Source organism: Lissotriton helveticus, chromosome 6, assembly GCF_964261635.1.
Source record: "Lissotriton helveticus chromosome 6, aLisHel1.1, whole genome shotgun sequence".
Taxonomy (NCBI): Eukaryota; Metazoa; Chordata; class Amphibia; order Caudata; family Salamandridae; genus Lissotriton; species Lissotriton helveticus.
This window is the reverse complement of record NC_136067.1, coordinates 624698208-624715602: the sequence shown is the minus strand read 5'-3', so window position 1 is coordinate 624715602 and position 17395 is coordinate 624698208.

Sequence of the window (17395 nt, the reverse complement as noted above, 5' to 3'; positions counted from 1 at the left end):
ATAGGACAAGGCTTCAAGGGTAGCCGAACGCCAGGAGCACATGGCTTCAAAAGGGAAACATGAAACACCGGATGTATGTGCCACTTAGGAGGAAGGACAAGCTTAACAGCAACAGGATTGATCACACTATGGACAGCATACGGCCCCACAAACTTCGGCTGCAATCTGGTGTTCCCTTTGAATTTCAAATGCCTAGTGCTCAACAACACCTTATCTCCGATTTGATAGGAAGGCTCCTCTCGTCTCTTTTTGTCAGCATAAAGCTTGTCCCTATCCCTCGCGTCCCCCAAATGTAACTTAGCCTCCCTTAAAACTGATCGTAAATTGGCATGATGACATTGTATCGAGGGATGTGAGGAAGTGACAGGATGGGTAAAAGGCAACATATTGGGATGACAACCCAACAAACAAAAGAAAGGCGAACAACCTAATGAAGAGTGAGTGGCATTATTATAGGCGAATTCGGCAGTCCATAGAAGTGTACTCCATTCAGAACAATGCTGGAGAGTAAAACAACGAAGATATTGTTCAAGGGTTTGGTTTAACCTCTCAGTTTTACCATCTGTCTGAGGATGGTAACTTGAAGACAGACGAGCATCAATATTCATACTAGTACACAACTCCTTCCAAAATGGTGATGTAAATTGCGTCCCCCGGTCAGTTATCAAGACTGATGGAAGGCCGTGTAATCTCACAACATGTTGCAAAAACATCATGGCCAATTCTCCTGATGTAGGCAATTTAGACAAGGCAACAAAATGTCCCATTTTAGACAAATGATCAACAATGACCAAAATGGCAGTGTTTCCATGAGAAGGGGGCATTTCAACAATAAAATCCATAGAAACAGTATGCCACGGGGAGGGAGGCACTGGTATCGGACGCAACAAACCACTTGGAGATTGATGACTTGACTTGGCTTGGGCACAGATAGAACTTCTGGAAACATAATCTATAGTGTCTTTTCTGATCGAGTTCCACCAAAAAGAGCGAGACATGTTCAGTAAGGTTTTCTGTTGTCCTAAATGACCCCCTAAAGAAGAATCATGAATCCATTGCAAAGCTTGTTGACGCAAAGGACCCACAGGAACATACAGCTTGTTATCTTGCAACAGCAACCCATCCTTCATGCCTCGGTGAACAGGATCTACATCCACCCATGCCTGGGTATCCGGTATATCACATTGTCTCCTCACATCATCCAGAAAACTCGCAGATGTAATAACCGCTGTCAAACCCTCCTGATATAATGCGTTACGAAGAATGGATGGCGGCTCCTCCTTTTCATCAGGACAACAAACATCTGCAGGAATTGCAGGTCTAGACAAAGCATCGGCCTTTCCATTCTGTGGACCTGGACGATACTTAATAATAAAATCGAAGTCCGCAAAAAATAAAGACCATCTGAGCTGTCGAGGTGTCAACGCCTTGGCACTTTTCAAAAAGAGGAGATTACGATGGTCCGTGAATATTTCCACCGTATGCCTAGCCCCCATTAAATGGTGTCTCCACTCTTCACATGCTCTTTTTATTGCCAGCAGCTCTGTATCTGTAATACTGTAATTTATTTCAGAAGGAGTCAACTTTTTTGAAAAGAAAGCGACTGGATGGATTTGCCCAGATTCAGGATGTCTTTGAGACAGGACACCCCCCAAAGCATAGTAGGATGCATCTGTTTCCAGCACGAATGGTAGATCAGGGTCTGGATGACGTAAAACAGGAGCACTAGTGAAGCATCTCTTCAATGTCTGAAAGGCAACTTCCGCGGCCTCATTCCAACAAAAAGTAACTCCTTTCCGCAACAGCAATGTCATCGGTTGAATGATGGAAGAAAATCCTTGTATAAACCTTCTGTAAAAGTTAGAGAATCCTAGAAAACTCTGCAAGCTCTTCACGCTGGTAGGGGACTCCCAATGAATGATGGCATCAGTCTTCTTTTTGTCCATGAATATACCCCCTGGGCCAATCACATAACCCAAAAACTCCACCTCTTTGGCATGGAACAAGCATTTCTCCAGTTTCACAAACAAAGTATTCTGTTGCAAACGTTGCAACACCGCCTCCACATGCTGGACATGTAGGTCGATTGTCTTGGAATATATTAAAATATCGTCAATATAGACCATACATGAAACGTCCAACAAACCTCTTAAAACCTCATCCATGAAAAACTGGAAGGCGGCAGGGGCATTGCATAGGCCGAAAGGCATCACACAATATTCATACAGGCCGTATTTCGTTCGGAATGCAGTCTTCCACTCGTCGCCCCGTTTCACTCTCACCAAATGGTATGCACCCCTAAGATCCAATTTAGTGAACACTGTGGCTCCTTTCAGCTGGTCCATAAGCACCGGTATCAAAGGTAATGGATACCTATTCTTTTTTGTGACCCGATTTATCGCCCTGTAATCAATGCATGCCCGCAAACCGCCTTCCTTTTTCGAAATAAAAAAAAAGCGGCGAAGAGGCAGGTGAAGTAGACGGTCGAATAAAACCAGATGCTAACATTTTCTTCAGGTAGGATTGCAAATAAGCATTCTCGGGCTCCGTGAGTGCGTATATCCTACTACACGGTATGCTTGCGCCGGGTTCTAACTCTATTACGCAATCATACTCCCTATGGGGAGGTAGTCTACTCGCTTCCTTCTCACAGAACACATCCTGGTAGGCCGCATATTCCTCAGGTAAAGTTGACACAAGGCATACTGACTGTACACCACACCCAGATGCCAATAACACAGCCGGGTTCTCCTCGTAGAAGGTATCAGATGCATAATGTGCTCTAGTACAATGCTCAGCGCAGAATATAGAATTCATTTTGATCGTTCTAGCAGCCCATTGAACATGTGGATCATGCGTGGTGAGCCAGGGCATTCCCAATATCAACCTAAAGTTTGGGGCGTCAATAAGATCAAATTGAATTTTCTCAAAATGCGTTGTTCCCATTTGCATCACAATAGGGTGCGTATGATAGCACACTGGCCCAGAAGTCAATGCTGTCCCATCCACTGCTTTGACAGGTTCTGGCTTCAATTTTCGAATACAAGGAATGCCCAACTCATGAGCATACGTTTGATCTATAAAATTCCCTGTAGCTCCACAATCAAGTAGGGCATGTACCAATTCCTGTTTTCCAACAGCCACCTCCAACGTGACACACACATTCATGTGGGCAACAGTGTTTTGAATTGTATTAATCAGAAAAGAAGAGACATCATTTTCCTCAGACCTCAAACAAGGCGTCTCCTTCATGCTTGAGGTATTCAGTTTTCCGCCGGCTCTTCAGCCCACTCCACCACAGGTACCTTTTTCACAGCTTGCCTTTCTTTATAGGGGGTCTTGTTTCTCATAGAACAATTTTGTATGAAATGGCCCGCCTTCCCACAGTACATACACAACTTCAGCTGTCTTCTCCTCTGTCGTTCTTCTGCACTGATAGGCCCTCTAAGGCCCCCTACTTGTCTTGATTCAGTTCCATCCATTTTTGATGAATTTCCTTCTGCCAGCACTCTGGGCCTAATATATGGGATTTTGAATTCACCACGTTGCCTATCCTCCTTTCTTTCCTGCAACCGATGGTCCAACTGCACTGTTAAATCAATGAGACCCTCACAAGTGACAGGTAGGGGAACTACTGAGGCTAAAACATCCTTCAGTTCACTACGCAGCCCCTGATAGAATAATGAAATACGTTTTTCTTGAGGCCACTCTGTTTCTACCACTAATCTATTAAAATCGGTTATATAAGGCAATAAATCCTGTGTGCCTTGTTTTAATGTGATTAGTTCCCTATCCAGGGACAGAGAATAAGCCTTCCTATCAAAAAGCTTCCTCATTTCATCACAAAACTTAGAAAAGTCAACAAGAACAGGGTCGTTTCTTTCAATCAACGGAAAAGACCATGTAGCCGCGTTGCCACCCAAATACGACATAACAAACGCTGTCTTGGACTGATCATCAGGAAAAACAGCCGGCTTACACATAAAGTGCAGGCGGCATTGTCCCAAAAAGATGTTAAACTTCTTTGGATCCCCAAAGAATCTTTCAGGCGGTGAAAGAGGTAGTTGAAGGGGCTGTATGACCTGGATAGTAGAGGGACCAGCACCCCCACTTTGACCTTGTAATGTATCCTTCGTAACCGGAGGAGGCAACGTCCCTGCCTTAATATAATGACCTCCCTGTGCACCAGCAGGACCACCCCGTGAAAAACCTGCGATTTCCCTGCGCACTGTAACCATCTCAGAACGCATAGCAGCGTGTTCTCCTCTCAAAGCCTCTACCTCCATCCTTAGGGCAGACAATGTTTCCAACACTGAAGTTAATACAACATTAGAATCCATCGCTCAGGCCGTATTCAATCCGTGGGCTTGTCACTCTGTCAGATCTCAAAACATGAGTGAACTAACCTCTCAAAGGCAGGATACAGCGGGAGCGATGGTGATGCTTGATTCCAACTACCCCTATATGCAATACCCCGCTGGAGCGATATTAAACAACTCCACCACAGGCATCACACAAGGGGAAGGGGAAAAGTGGATAAATAAAACATAAAGATGCAGCAGTGTAAATCAGCAGGTCTTGATAGATCTGAATGTCAGAATCACTTCTTCCTAATCAAGGACCCTGCAGAGGAAGAAAGCACACGTCACCACACACCACGCAACACGTAAACATACAATGAAAAAACTATGTGTGTGACTAACTTACAGTAACCACCGCTGCAGATGGCAATACTCAAAACAGCACAAAAGAGAAAAATAAAGTAAAGATAAAGAAAAAACGATAATGGCAGCAGATAGCCACTCTCTTATAAACAGAGAATATATTCCTGCTGCGCGTTCAGACCCTTCAATTACTACTTATCTGACCAGTGAGAGTCCTTTGTAGTTCTGGGTCCGCATAAAGCAGTATCCGTTGCAACTGCTACACACTCGTTAATCTCACGAGTCGGAACCTCTCTAATCCAGCGCGGCATGCGCTAATAAGCTAACTACAAAGTCTTGAAATCCTGCACGACTTATAAAAGTCCACGCGACAGTCTTTCAACAAAATCAAGCGTTTCTTCACGCTTCCGGAATTGCGCAACGCCTCCAAACAGTCCGCGCCTCAGCAATACGAATGAAATCTTCGCGGTTTTAAAATCCAGCGCGTTATGCGCTACCGCACAAACAGGGGAAAACAGCGTTTTCTCCTCTCGGGCTCCAAACACGAGTGTTCCTTCCAGGACCAAGACTCTCACTGAAAAACAGGTGACAAGCACCGGAGCACAGGAAAAGGAAAGCCTAAATGCATGAAGGGAGAACTAGAAAGAGGACACACATAACGCCAGGCATTCTGGGAGTAGTAGTTCCATCGTATCCCTCTGTCACAAACACACAATCTCACAGAATCATGAGCGTTAAGGGACACCCTTTTAGTGTTGCGGCAGCAGTACTCCCACATGGAATCGCTTATATCCGCCTGCAGATCTTGTTGCCATGCCGATCGGGCTTTGGAGATAGGCCGTTTCCCGCCGAGCTGGCCTGCCCTATACATCCGGGAGATAAGATGGCTTGAGGACGGGGTTTTAATAATGTACGTTAGTTCCGGCGTTTCAGGAGGCTCCCGCATGGTCGAACCCAGCAAGGCCCGTAACGCCGCTCGTACCCTGTGAAAGTGGAAACGCTGCATTAGCGTGGCTGGTGGCCGGGAATGGACCAATTGTGTCCAGGTAATTGCCGTCCCGTCCTTGAATAGATCTCCCAGCTTGAGTATGCCTAATTGTCGAAGCGCGCATGTGACCCCCTTCTCTCGTAGCGGTGAGAGCCAGACTGCCCAGTCTATAGGGACGAGCGGGGAATACAGTATTTCGTGTCCATGTCCCCGGGCCAACGAGTGCCACGCGTGGTTCGTCGCGGTGATGGAGTCCAACTTACCTATCCGACGTGGAGCCGGTTCAAACACTGTAGCCGGCGGAGGGAGAGGGGCAGTGAAGAGGGTTTCCAGTATCACATGCGGGATATTGCGATCCCCGTGCGTCCAAGTATGCAAATGTGTTGCTTGGGCGACCCTATAGTATCTTTCCAGGTCAGGAGCCCCTAAACCTCCTTGTTCATATGGAAGCGTTAGAACTTGCCACTTTACTCTCGGTTGCTTGCCTCCCCATGCCAGCCGTGTGAGTGCCTGTGTCAGTGTCTTGAAGAAGACCTTCGGTAATGTCACCGGGATGTTATTGAACAGAAACAGGAATCGTGGGAGGACAATCATTTTTATCAGGGCAATGCGTCCCGACAGAGATAACGGTAATCTGCACCATCTGTCCACATCATCGGTCAATCTAGAAAATGCCACCCCATAATTTTCCCTCACCAGAATATCAGGGTCTGGGTGCAATTGTATACCCAGGTAGCGAACCGGGTCATCTGACCACTGTAGTGGATAATCCATCCCAAACTTGCTCGTCACTGGGGTCAGTGGAAATGCAACAGATTTATTCCAGTTTGCTCTCAGTCCTGATAACGCTCCAAACTGCACTACTTCACGTAACACAGAGGATAGGTTGAGCTCCGGGTCTCTGACGTATAAAAGGGTGTCGTCTGCATACGTGGATATGCAGATCTTGTATGTAGGGAAGCTGATTCCCTCGTGACTATGGTATTCTCGCAGAGCACACGCCAGGGGTTCAGCAACAAGTGCATATAGCAGTGGAGAGAGAGGGCAGCCTTGTCTGGTGCCCCTACGTATTGCAAACGCATCCGTTACTCTGTTACCCAGTCGGATTCTGGCTGATGGTTCATAGTACAATGCTCCTATCATTTGTAAGAAGGGTTCACCCAAGCCTAGCTTCCGTAGTACTCTCGACATGAATGGCCATTCGACAGAGTCGAACGCCTTTTCCATGTCTAAAAATACTGCCAGCGCCTTACACTCTGGCTTCACGTGCTGCATTGTTCCCAGCACCGTACGTATGTTATATGTGAGATTCCTAGTAGGGATGAAGCCGGCTTGTTCCGGAGCAACCAGTTCCGGGGCCAAGAGAGCGAGACGCGTCGCCAGGACCTTTGCATACAGTTTAGCATCGACATTTATCAAAGAGAGTGGCCTATACGAACTCCGTTCATTCGAAGGTTTCCCCGGTTTAAGGAGAGTAATAATGAGTGCCTCCCGCATGGATGGGGGCATACTACCTTCCAGACATATGTCGTCGAACAGTGTCGAGAGGTAGGGTATCAACTGGTCTTTGAAGGCCTTGTAGAAGCCAACTGTCAGCCCGTCGGCCCCCGGGGCACTGCCAGATCTCATGCTGTCTAGTGCTTCCACAATTTCTTCCCTTTGAATAGGCATCATTAGGAATTCTCTCTGTGCGTTTGATAGTTGTGGCATTTTGATAAAACCTAAGTAATCGTCTATCGCCCCCTCCATACCGGTAGATTTGGATTCATAAAGAGTGGTGTAGTATTGTCGGAACTCGTCAAGTATTTGCTCTTCGTCGGAAAGGATCTCTCCCGTGCTCGATACTAATTCGCCAACTACAAGCTGACGTCTTTCGTTGCGGACCAGGTTGGCCAGCAGGGAGCTAGGCCTCTCGCCCTCACCATAAGTGCGTGCAGTGGCGTATTTACCCATGTGTTGGACCTCCCTGTCGGCTTCCGTATTATATTCTGACACCAGCTGTTTAATCTGATCCAGTGCATCCCCATTAGGGTCTGCCTGCAGTTTCTGTTCAAGTTCTGCCAGCCGTGTTTCTAGGTGCTCGAGCCTCTGTCTAATGGATTTAAGGACGCTGGAGTGTTTGGCCATCGCCACACCGCGTACATACACCTTAAATGTCTCCCATAGCGTTTGGAAGTTTTCCACGGAGCCCACGTTAATATCAAAGAAGTTTTGGATCTCATCTGCGAGTTCACCCCTGAACACCTCATCTAGTAAGGAATATGGGGGGAAGCGCCATGTGAAGGGGGGGAGCCTAGGCGTCGGCAGTCCGAGAATCAGGAGGAGAGGAGAATGATCTGACAGTGTGCGCGGCAGAATCCGACAATCCCTCACCCTATTAGCCAGAAGTTGTGTCGTAAGCCAGTAATCTATTCTTGTGTGAATCTCATGGTAGGCGGAATAGTGCGTGTATCCCCCTCTGGTGTGGTGTCTGCTGCGCCAAACGTCCATTAAATCCAGGCGCACCATTTCAGTCTGTAGCACCGTGGCGGCTGCCGACGGGCTCCTGTGAGGTCCCGCTGATCTATCCAGCATCGGGTCAAGCACCAGATTGAAATCCCCACCCCAGAGCATCCCAGAACATTCATACAGCCTGCATTTCTGAGCCAGTGTTGCGTAGAACTCCGGGGAGTCAAAGTTTGGGCCATACACATTCACCACCATGCAATCCAGCCCCCTGCCCTTGCACCTGCAAAGTACATATCTACCCTCAGTGTCGGTCTCCAAGGGTGTTAACTTGATTTTGGAGCCGGGGTTAACCCAAGTGAGAGTCCCCCTTGAGTGTGTTGTGAAGCCCGAAGCTACACTACAATCCGCCAGACCCTTGTGAGTGAGCATTTTGCTGGTCCGAGGTAAGTGTGTTTCCTGTAAGAGGGCGAGATCTATGTGATGTCTGCGCAAATAACTAAGGACTTTACGTAGCTTTCTGAAGTCATTTAAGCCCCTCACATTCCAAGTCAGAACTCTTAAGTGAGCAGGTTCCGGCCCCCTCAATGATGTGAGCTCATCAGTATCATTCCTATCCACCATGATAGATTGTAATAGAATTGGGTGAGAGACTCATGTAAACCTCAGTAGCACACTCAAGTAAGTGATTCGGAGGGGGAGCAACAGCAGCATACACAGTGGGAAGTCTCCGCAAAGCTCGGCAAAGCACATTTTCAATCATCCACAAAAACAGCCTGAGTTCAAAAACAAACCCCAACATTCCACCCCCCTCCCACAGCTGACCCACCCCAACTCGGCCATGCAGGTCCCCATCCCACCCGCCCCTCCCCAACCACCAGTTCAAATGCCCCATTAGCCAACAGCTCGTGGGCAAAGGTAGCCAGCCAACTCAGTCTCAACTAGTAATTCACAACTCTGGTGCCCAGAGCCCCCACCCCCCGTCGCGCACCACCAGTAATGCGTCGTCACATCAACCTGAGCAACAGCATCTTCATTTTCCCCAGCTATGTCAGGAATGTCTCCCCCCCCCCCACCCCAAATGCAGCCATCATAGCCCACCCAACATTAATAGTCCAGTGGAACGTACCAGTTACTGTGGGGTAGACCAACGCAATAAATGGACAATAACTGTGCCAGCGCCCCATCCCCTCTTATCTGTAACATCACGTCTGTGTTGAACTTCTCCGGATCTAGGTCTCTCGAGTCACTCACGACCTCTGAATGAAGAGTTGGCGATCACTGTACCCCAAGGCATATATCGCCGAGTCACTCCTGGTCGTTCATATGTTGCTGATCAGCTTCTTCCTGGCTTTCTGCCTGCTCTTCCGGCTTGTCTCGGGCCCACTTCTTCATGGCTTTTTGCAACTCCGCAGGGTCCGTGAAGATATGCGAGTGGCCCTTCCTGTTGACACGCAGCTTGGCCGGGTACAGCATTGCGTAATCGAGTCCCATGTCTCTGAGTCTTTTCTTGTGTGGCGCAAAGTGTTTGCGCGCCTCCTGTACCCGAGCCGTGAAATCTGGGAAAATGGAGATCACTGATCCCTCGAAGTGCAGATCACCCTTGGACCGTGCTAGCCGAAGCGCTGTGTCCCTGTCCCTGTAATTCAGCAACTTTGCTATTATCGGCCGTGGAGGGAGACCCGGATTAGGTCTTGGGCCCAGCGACCGATGTGCGCGTTCGACCACGAACATTGCCGAGAACACTCCTTCTCCCAGCAGCTTGGTGAGCAGGTTTTCCACAAATAGCTCCATTCTTCCGGTCTGAGTGGTCTCCGGCAGGCCAAGTATGCGGAGGTTACAGCGACGCGACCGTGCTTCTAAGTCCTCCGTTTTGTCTTGCAGAGTCCTGATCAGCGTCTCTGCCCGGCGTCTCGCTGTGTCCAAGTCTGATTGAGCCTCCTCCACCTCCGTTATGCGCCGTTCCGCCATGTCGTGTCTCTCCGTGTGTTTGTCGAGACGTTCCGCCATGCGGTCCATTCTGTATGACATGGCGTCCATCTTGGTCCCCAGTGCCGTGATATTCGTTTGGATATTTAGTTCCATGGACCTAAGCATTGACTTTATCTCTGAGTTTTCCTCCGGCTGTTCCCCTGCTGTCTGCACCTCATCTTGGTGTATCTGGGGACTCAGCACCTGCACTCGTCGCTGTGAGAATGGGAGCTTGCTCTGGGTCCTGTCTCCCTTCCCCATGCCTCCCTGCGTTCTGCAATGCCCGCGCTTCTGCGTGGATGAGGACCAGACTACAAAACACGCTGCTAGTGCTGCTGTCTGACCACTAATGTGGCACTCCTGGCACACTATGAAGAATGTCCGCCACCAGGCAGGGGTCGCAGAGCCCTTCGCGTCTCAGCTTAGCCGGGGGAGCTGCAAGTCCGTCCCCGCCAGAAATCGTGATTGCCTGTAGCAACTCGGCAAGGCCCGGGCCACGTGTGGAGGCTCCTCAACCGCACACCCGAGGAAGTTGAGCGAGGAGCGGGAGAGCGGGGGAGCCGAGCAGTCCCGTGTGTCCCTGTGTACCGGCCTCCAGAGACGGACAGTCCCCGAGCCGGGCGTTCAGCCAATGTCTCTTAGTAGAGGTAGGAAAGGGGGGGCCACAAGTTCTTCTGCGCCTCTCACCCACTGCCCAGCGGTGCGCACACCTTGTGCGTGTCGAACTGTGTGCCCTCGGCTCCCTGAGTCCAGTTTAGCCCTCGCGCGCTCCCCACACACACCACGCAGTCTCACCGTCCGTTATTTCGAGGTCCGGGTCCGCGGTGCAGTCACAGGCAGCCGTATTCACCGTGGTGTCTTCTCCGGCCTGGCGCCGACCCCAGCAGGAGGTCCGACCACCCCCGGCGTGTTCGCCCGGTCGCTGCCGCACGTCACCTCACGCAGCGCGGTCTCGTTGCTACCCGAGGCCGCGGACCACGGGCCCTCCCAGCGCCTCAGTGAGCCGGCTCGCTAACGTCGTCGGATATGGGGTGATCTCTCCCAGGACGGGTCCGCCAGGTCTCCACACGATCCGCAATGCGCTGGGGTGTAGGGGGAGTCACAAAAGTTAGGTTGATGCAGGATAATGTAGGATAGTTAAACGGTGCCGACGGAGCCCAGGGACTATGCGGCCATTTTCCGCGGCTGCTAGCTCCGCCCCCTCCCATCAAGACAGTTATTGAACCAATAACATGAATTTTATTCAAGAGTGCGTCGAAGGGACGACACTCCTGAGGGAAGTGTGCATTTTGGATGTTAGCCAGCTCAGAGCACAGTGAGCTACACTTCGACAGCACCACCCACCAGTCTGAATTGTATCTACTAACTGTAAACGTGAGTGCGATTCCGACTACCAACACAAGTCCACATAATGGCAGCCAGCCACATGGTCACAACAACAACAACAAGCAGGAGGCCTGGAAAACAAAGAACACATACAGGCCTAGGGTGGACACCGACTATACAAAATGGCCCCTGAACAACAAAGACAAATGGTGGCATATGCCAAACACAAATACACACAGTGGGCAGAGAAAAGAGGCATGGTAACACAGAGAACACAATATTAATTCAGCAATTCCAAAAATGAAAATTAACAGTTCTAAAAATGTTTACAACAACACACATCCTCCAAAGCCATTACCACACCTATACATTATTTGCAGAAAACAGACATGAAATACCACTAAACAAACACATTTTGTATTTTAATCCATTGCCATCCATGGCCTAAATGATGTTTTATTTCAACAGACACAACAGAAACAGTTTTTTCATGCACCTATGCATATTACAGGCCCTACTCACTGGAAGGCTCTTTGGTAAACTAGGCTAATTAAATCAATACATTTTGAGAATTTATTGAAAAACATGGAGAAGAAAAAAGAAAATGTACTGAACTGTGTAACATTTTTCCTTTACAAAAGAATATACATTTCCTGTACAAATAACTAGGCCCATGCTAAAACTGCAGGCCCCCCACCACAAAACATTTAAAAAAATCAAATTAAAGTACAAATAAATCCAGGTGTATGCCCTCGGTCAAACAAACATCATCCTTACACACCAGTTTTTCATTCAACTTACTTGTGAGAGCTCAAAAACAAAGCCCTTAAATCTGTAGGAGACAAGGAGAGTGATCGTTCCAGCTTCAAATCCCATTAAAAAGTGACCAGCAGAGGGACAAAGCACTGGGAGGAGCCTGCTGGACATGAACAGGAAGTTGGAGTCTCTGGGGCACTTTGGGTTTGAAAAAAAAAGTTTTTAAAAAATGGCTTCTCGCACAAAAAACAACTCCAACTGCCAGTTTGAGAAGAAAACCCACTCCAAATGCTTCTCAGCTATATTCTCAAACAGAAACGCTACTGCTCAAACGCTCCGTTTACGATTGCGATCGGCTCTACGAATGTTGCTGTGGACACAGCTGGAAGTTCGGAGCTTGGAGTGCCCGAAATCTGCAAGCTCCACAAGCGGAGTGGAGTTTACCGCCCGGGCTTAGATATAAGCATCTTTACATCTGTGGTAATGCTAGCATATCGATACGCTTGATGCCTTTGGTGCAGTATCCATCATCTGGTGCATAATATGCAGGTCTTCAACACAAACACATTAGGTCATACCACAAATGGTGCAAACCAAAAAATCAGGATTGTACAATTGTAGCAGCAAAGTCAATTGAACATTGCTAAGCTCATCTGGGAAGGTTTCTGTTACATAAGTTTAGAATTGTATATGACACAGGTGCTGTTGATATGCAATAATAATACACAGTACCTGTTACCAAGCATGGACAGGTAGGTATCATGAAATCAGACTGATACAGAATGTGAGTTAATGTGCCCCATATATTACATCAACCTGCAGCATACTATGCTCATGCATGCTGCATACTTTGACCTCTCCTGCAAGATAATTTCAGTGTGCCTAGCCATAATTGTGGCTAACTATAACTGCTGTGTAACACTTCAAATGTTTGTAGACACATACCTGTCCCTATAGCGGTGTGTCAAATCAAAAGCAAAATAATAAAATCTTGTAGAACAGTATCAGCAGGGTAGTCAATACAATTGAACCATTTTGACTGTGAGCAATGCCGTGAATGTTGTTGTGATAGGGCAACATTTTCCAACATCATGGATTTGACCCATGACAAAAAAACAAAACACATGGCTACATGTCTTTCTGTAAGGGTGTAAGTACATTTTCGTGGGGACTACAACATCTTCAATGGCTTACCCTACCCCTGGATATGGCTGTTGTAATCCAGCCTGAATGGTCTTGAGCCTCCCTCAAAGTTGCCCATGTCATCACTATCTGAATAGCGTGAAGAGAGGAACATTTAAACTGATGCCCTGGAGGCTGTAAGGATGCAGGCCTGCTAATGTAAGTAACCATGGTGTTGTCTAAATCATTACCAGAATCATTGACTGATGCACATTGTGAATGTGGATGTTTGCATTTCAGAGTTCTGGTAATATTGTTTTGCAGGTCTGTCTGGATGTCAGTCTTCAGATGTCTCTGCAATGTGTATTTAGTATGTCACATTGTGATATTGCATTTTCTGTAAAACATATGCAGTGCTAGTAGGCCTCAATGCATGGATTCAGTCTAATTGCCATGATGTGGCCAGCTGGGCAAATACACAAGTCTGCACATGGATTGGAATTCGTAATTAAAGTCAGGAATAATTGGTGACTTGTATGACTCCTGATGAGTTATGCAATGCAGAGGCACCCTTCCTGGGCTGTCTTACCTTATCAACGTTCATGTATGTTGATTGTCAAGTTTCAGGTTGCTTTCATAAGGCGATACTCAAAATATAAATGTCCGGATCATGTTTTCAATGTCAAATTAATATATCATCCTGCATGTGACTCGTTGTTCTGAATGACATAGTTGTAATCATATTGTGGCTACATTTTTACATTGTGCACCTACACTGTCCATACTTGACTCAATGCGTCTTGTTCAACTGAAGGTATAGTGTCCGTATCTCCATCTCAAAATTTGGAGTTTTCTACACAGATTGTGTAAAATGTCAGCCTATTTTCACACTCATCATGTACATTTTACAGCTTGAGCTACGATTTATTAACTTTACCTCCCTATATAACACAGCAGATGACAATGCAAAGGGATTTCTAACACCACACCAGGCACATTTCCAAGGCTCTTAGGAAGATTACCATACTATATGAGAGAACCAAGGCAATGGTGTCCTGGATGAACCAAAGCCAGCCCAACATAGCAGCATCCGGTGTTTCTAAAAAATCAACGCTTGTCCAACAGCAGCAGCAGCTACCCAACCCCCAGGCCAATGATGGAACATCTGATGCTGCACTGCCCCAACCACACGGTCCAGGAGGTACAGAAAACCCAGGGACTCATTTTTCAAATATTTTTTCTCAGGGAATTGGGAAGAGCAACAAGAGGATGGATGGCTTCCAGCATGCCAGCCTGCATGAACTTGTGGTGAACTCACAGGTGGCCGTGCTGCATGTTTCTGCACTTGTATAGACTCTTCCTCAGGACTATACCCTCCCTTTTTTTATTGTTTGTATGTTATAATTATTAGACAAAGAGTTAGTTTTGAGATATTTTATAAAATATTTATGTTTAAGTCTGTTTTTATGCTTTTAGATTTTTAAGTGATGTTATGTGTTTTGAAAAACATAAATTAAAAAATAAAAATACCCCCAAAATATATATTTGTTTAGCTTTATATGTATAGTTAGTATTTGTTTAGGTGTAGTTGGTGTTTGTATTGTACTAATATATGTGTATTAAGGTTGATGTTTAACTTGTCATCTGTGTATAGTGGTTAAGATATTTTAAGATAAGTTAAGATGGTGTAATATAGTGTTATGGTTAACTAGTGTAGGATAGGTATGTTGTGGTATCTGGGTTGCTCTTGGCCACAGGGTTCCACTGTTTTTCAGAGAGTCATTGAGAGGGTTTTGAAAGATGTGAATGGTATTAAAATTTACCAAGAAGATATCTTGATTTTTGGGCCTGATACTGCCATCCACAACGAGATAGTGAGGACGGTGCTTGAGAGGGTGGACTATTAAGCAAGAGAAGTTTAAGTTCAGGTAGTCGTTTATTGAGTTCTACCTTATTACACTGGTAATGGTCCCTGAGGGAGAGAACACCTCAACACCACAAGGCGAAGTCTCTGCACTGGTAAATCTGGAGTGGAGCCTCCGTCCTCATCGCAGCGTGATAATTTTACGAGGCAAGCTTGTTGGTATACCTATTTCCAAGTGTACTGTCAGTACCCTGTGTGCACTATGTGGTTCTCATCGCACCGTGACCGTTTTACTGGCAACCATTGGGTTTTCAGTGAGTTTGGTGCGTTTTTTCGTGTACTTTGCGCATCTTTGAGCTCTGCAGCTATTTATTTAGGCAAACTTTTGTTCTTCTATGCAAAGTATAACTCTTTGTGCTTTGCACGTACTCAAGCCCAACAGTTACGTACTTTGTTACCTTTTAAATTGCGGAGTTCTGCAGCCGCATGACTCGAACTCTTGAATACCCAGCGCAAGTCAATCAATTGCCTCCCTCATGCTCATGCCACTTGCACCCCATTGCACTCTCGCGCAAGCAAATTGTGCCTATTTCCTGTAAAAACCCAAGTACAAGTTTCACGTCGGCGGCTATTTTAGGAGATTGGGATAACCTCCTCTGGCAGCAATTGATCCAAGGGAAATTACGCTTCGTTATGGTGTTGACCGCCATATTGGAAAAGCTATTTCACAGGCGCACAGCTTCCTTTCAGTTCACATAGTCAGAGTTAGGCATGATTAATCTTGTGCATGTTTGTCTCTCACCTTGTGATGTGTCTTGAAGCTCCTCAGCGATGTGCACGCTTTGAGTGTCATCTGTACTTATCAATGTTTGTCGTGTTCCGCGGTGCACGCCCTTGTTTTGTCAATTTCTGCATCTTGCAGTACACACCCACCGCAGTCTTTCCACTTATGCTGCACTGAGCTTTTCAGTGACATGCATGCTATATGTGCCTTCTGCGCTTGTCATTATCAGCAATACGCAGTCCCTTTAGCTGGTGACATTTAAGTTAGTGAGAGTATTTTTTTTTACTGCTATTTCGTAGGGGTGAGCTTTGCTTTCTCAACATGATCTTGTTTATGTCACACTTGCTCTGACTTGCAAAACATACCTGCACCACCATATTTTCTCCTCTCTTCCTTGAGAACCCATGATTAAGTGGAACAAGTGGAAGAAAGTTTTTGAATGCTATGCCAGGGTGTGTGGTGCATTGGTGAGTTTCAAACGCAAAACAGCTTTGCTGCTGCACTGTTTGGGGTCTGAGGGTCAAGAGGTCTTTGATCATTGCTCCCCTTTCAAATGAGGTTACGTGTGACATGAATGAATTAAAAAGTTGGACATCCATTTCTTACCTAAGGTCAGTACCATCTTAGAGAGGTATCATTTTGATAGGCGTGTACAGAGAGATTGGGAGAGTGTGGAAAATTATGCAACAGATTTGTGCAAATTGGCTTCTTCGTGCAAGTTTGCAGGTACCTCTTCAGAAAGAATTAGAGACCAATTCATGCATGGAGGCAATATTGAAAAGCTCAGGGATGAACTTTGGTTAAAGGATGACCCATCTTTGGAGGATGTGTTGGAAATCGCAAAGAACCTTTGTCCTTCTTTTTCCCAGTTGATGTCATAAATTTCTTATTCAACGAATCCACTTTATCTTTAACTTGAATCAGCCGATGAGAGTCACTTGGGAATTTTTCAAATCAAGGAGAGGTTGAAATCTATATATTGGTGGCCTGGTATGTATTTGCAGTTGGAGAAGTTTGTTTGTGAATGTGTGTGTTGTTTGATGAGTGATAAGATTCTGAAACCTAGAGTTCCATCATGGGGATGAGGCGGATACCAAAGGGCCCCTGGGAAGTGGTGGCTTTGGACATTGTGGATCCTGTTCATGATCGGTGTGGGTCTTACTATGTGTTAGTCCTGGTGGATGTGTTTTCATGTTAGCCAGAGTTTCTTGTCACTAAGGGCATTGAGACTCGTCATGTTATTTCCTTTTTATGAGATTTGTTTGGATGTGAGTGCGTTCCGGAGAAGTTGTTGACTGACAATGGGGTGCAGTTAGTGTAAAATGAGATGGAAGAATTTTTATCTGGAAGTGGTGTGGTGCATGCTTAGTGTGCATTTTATCATCCAGAGATGAACTGTATTATTCAGTGCTTCAATCGAGATTTGAAAGTAACTATTGAGCAGTGCCTCAATCTTCACACATTCATCTGATTTT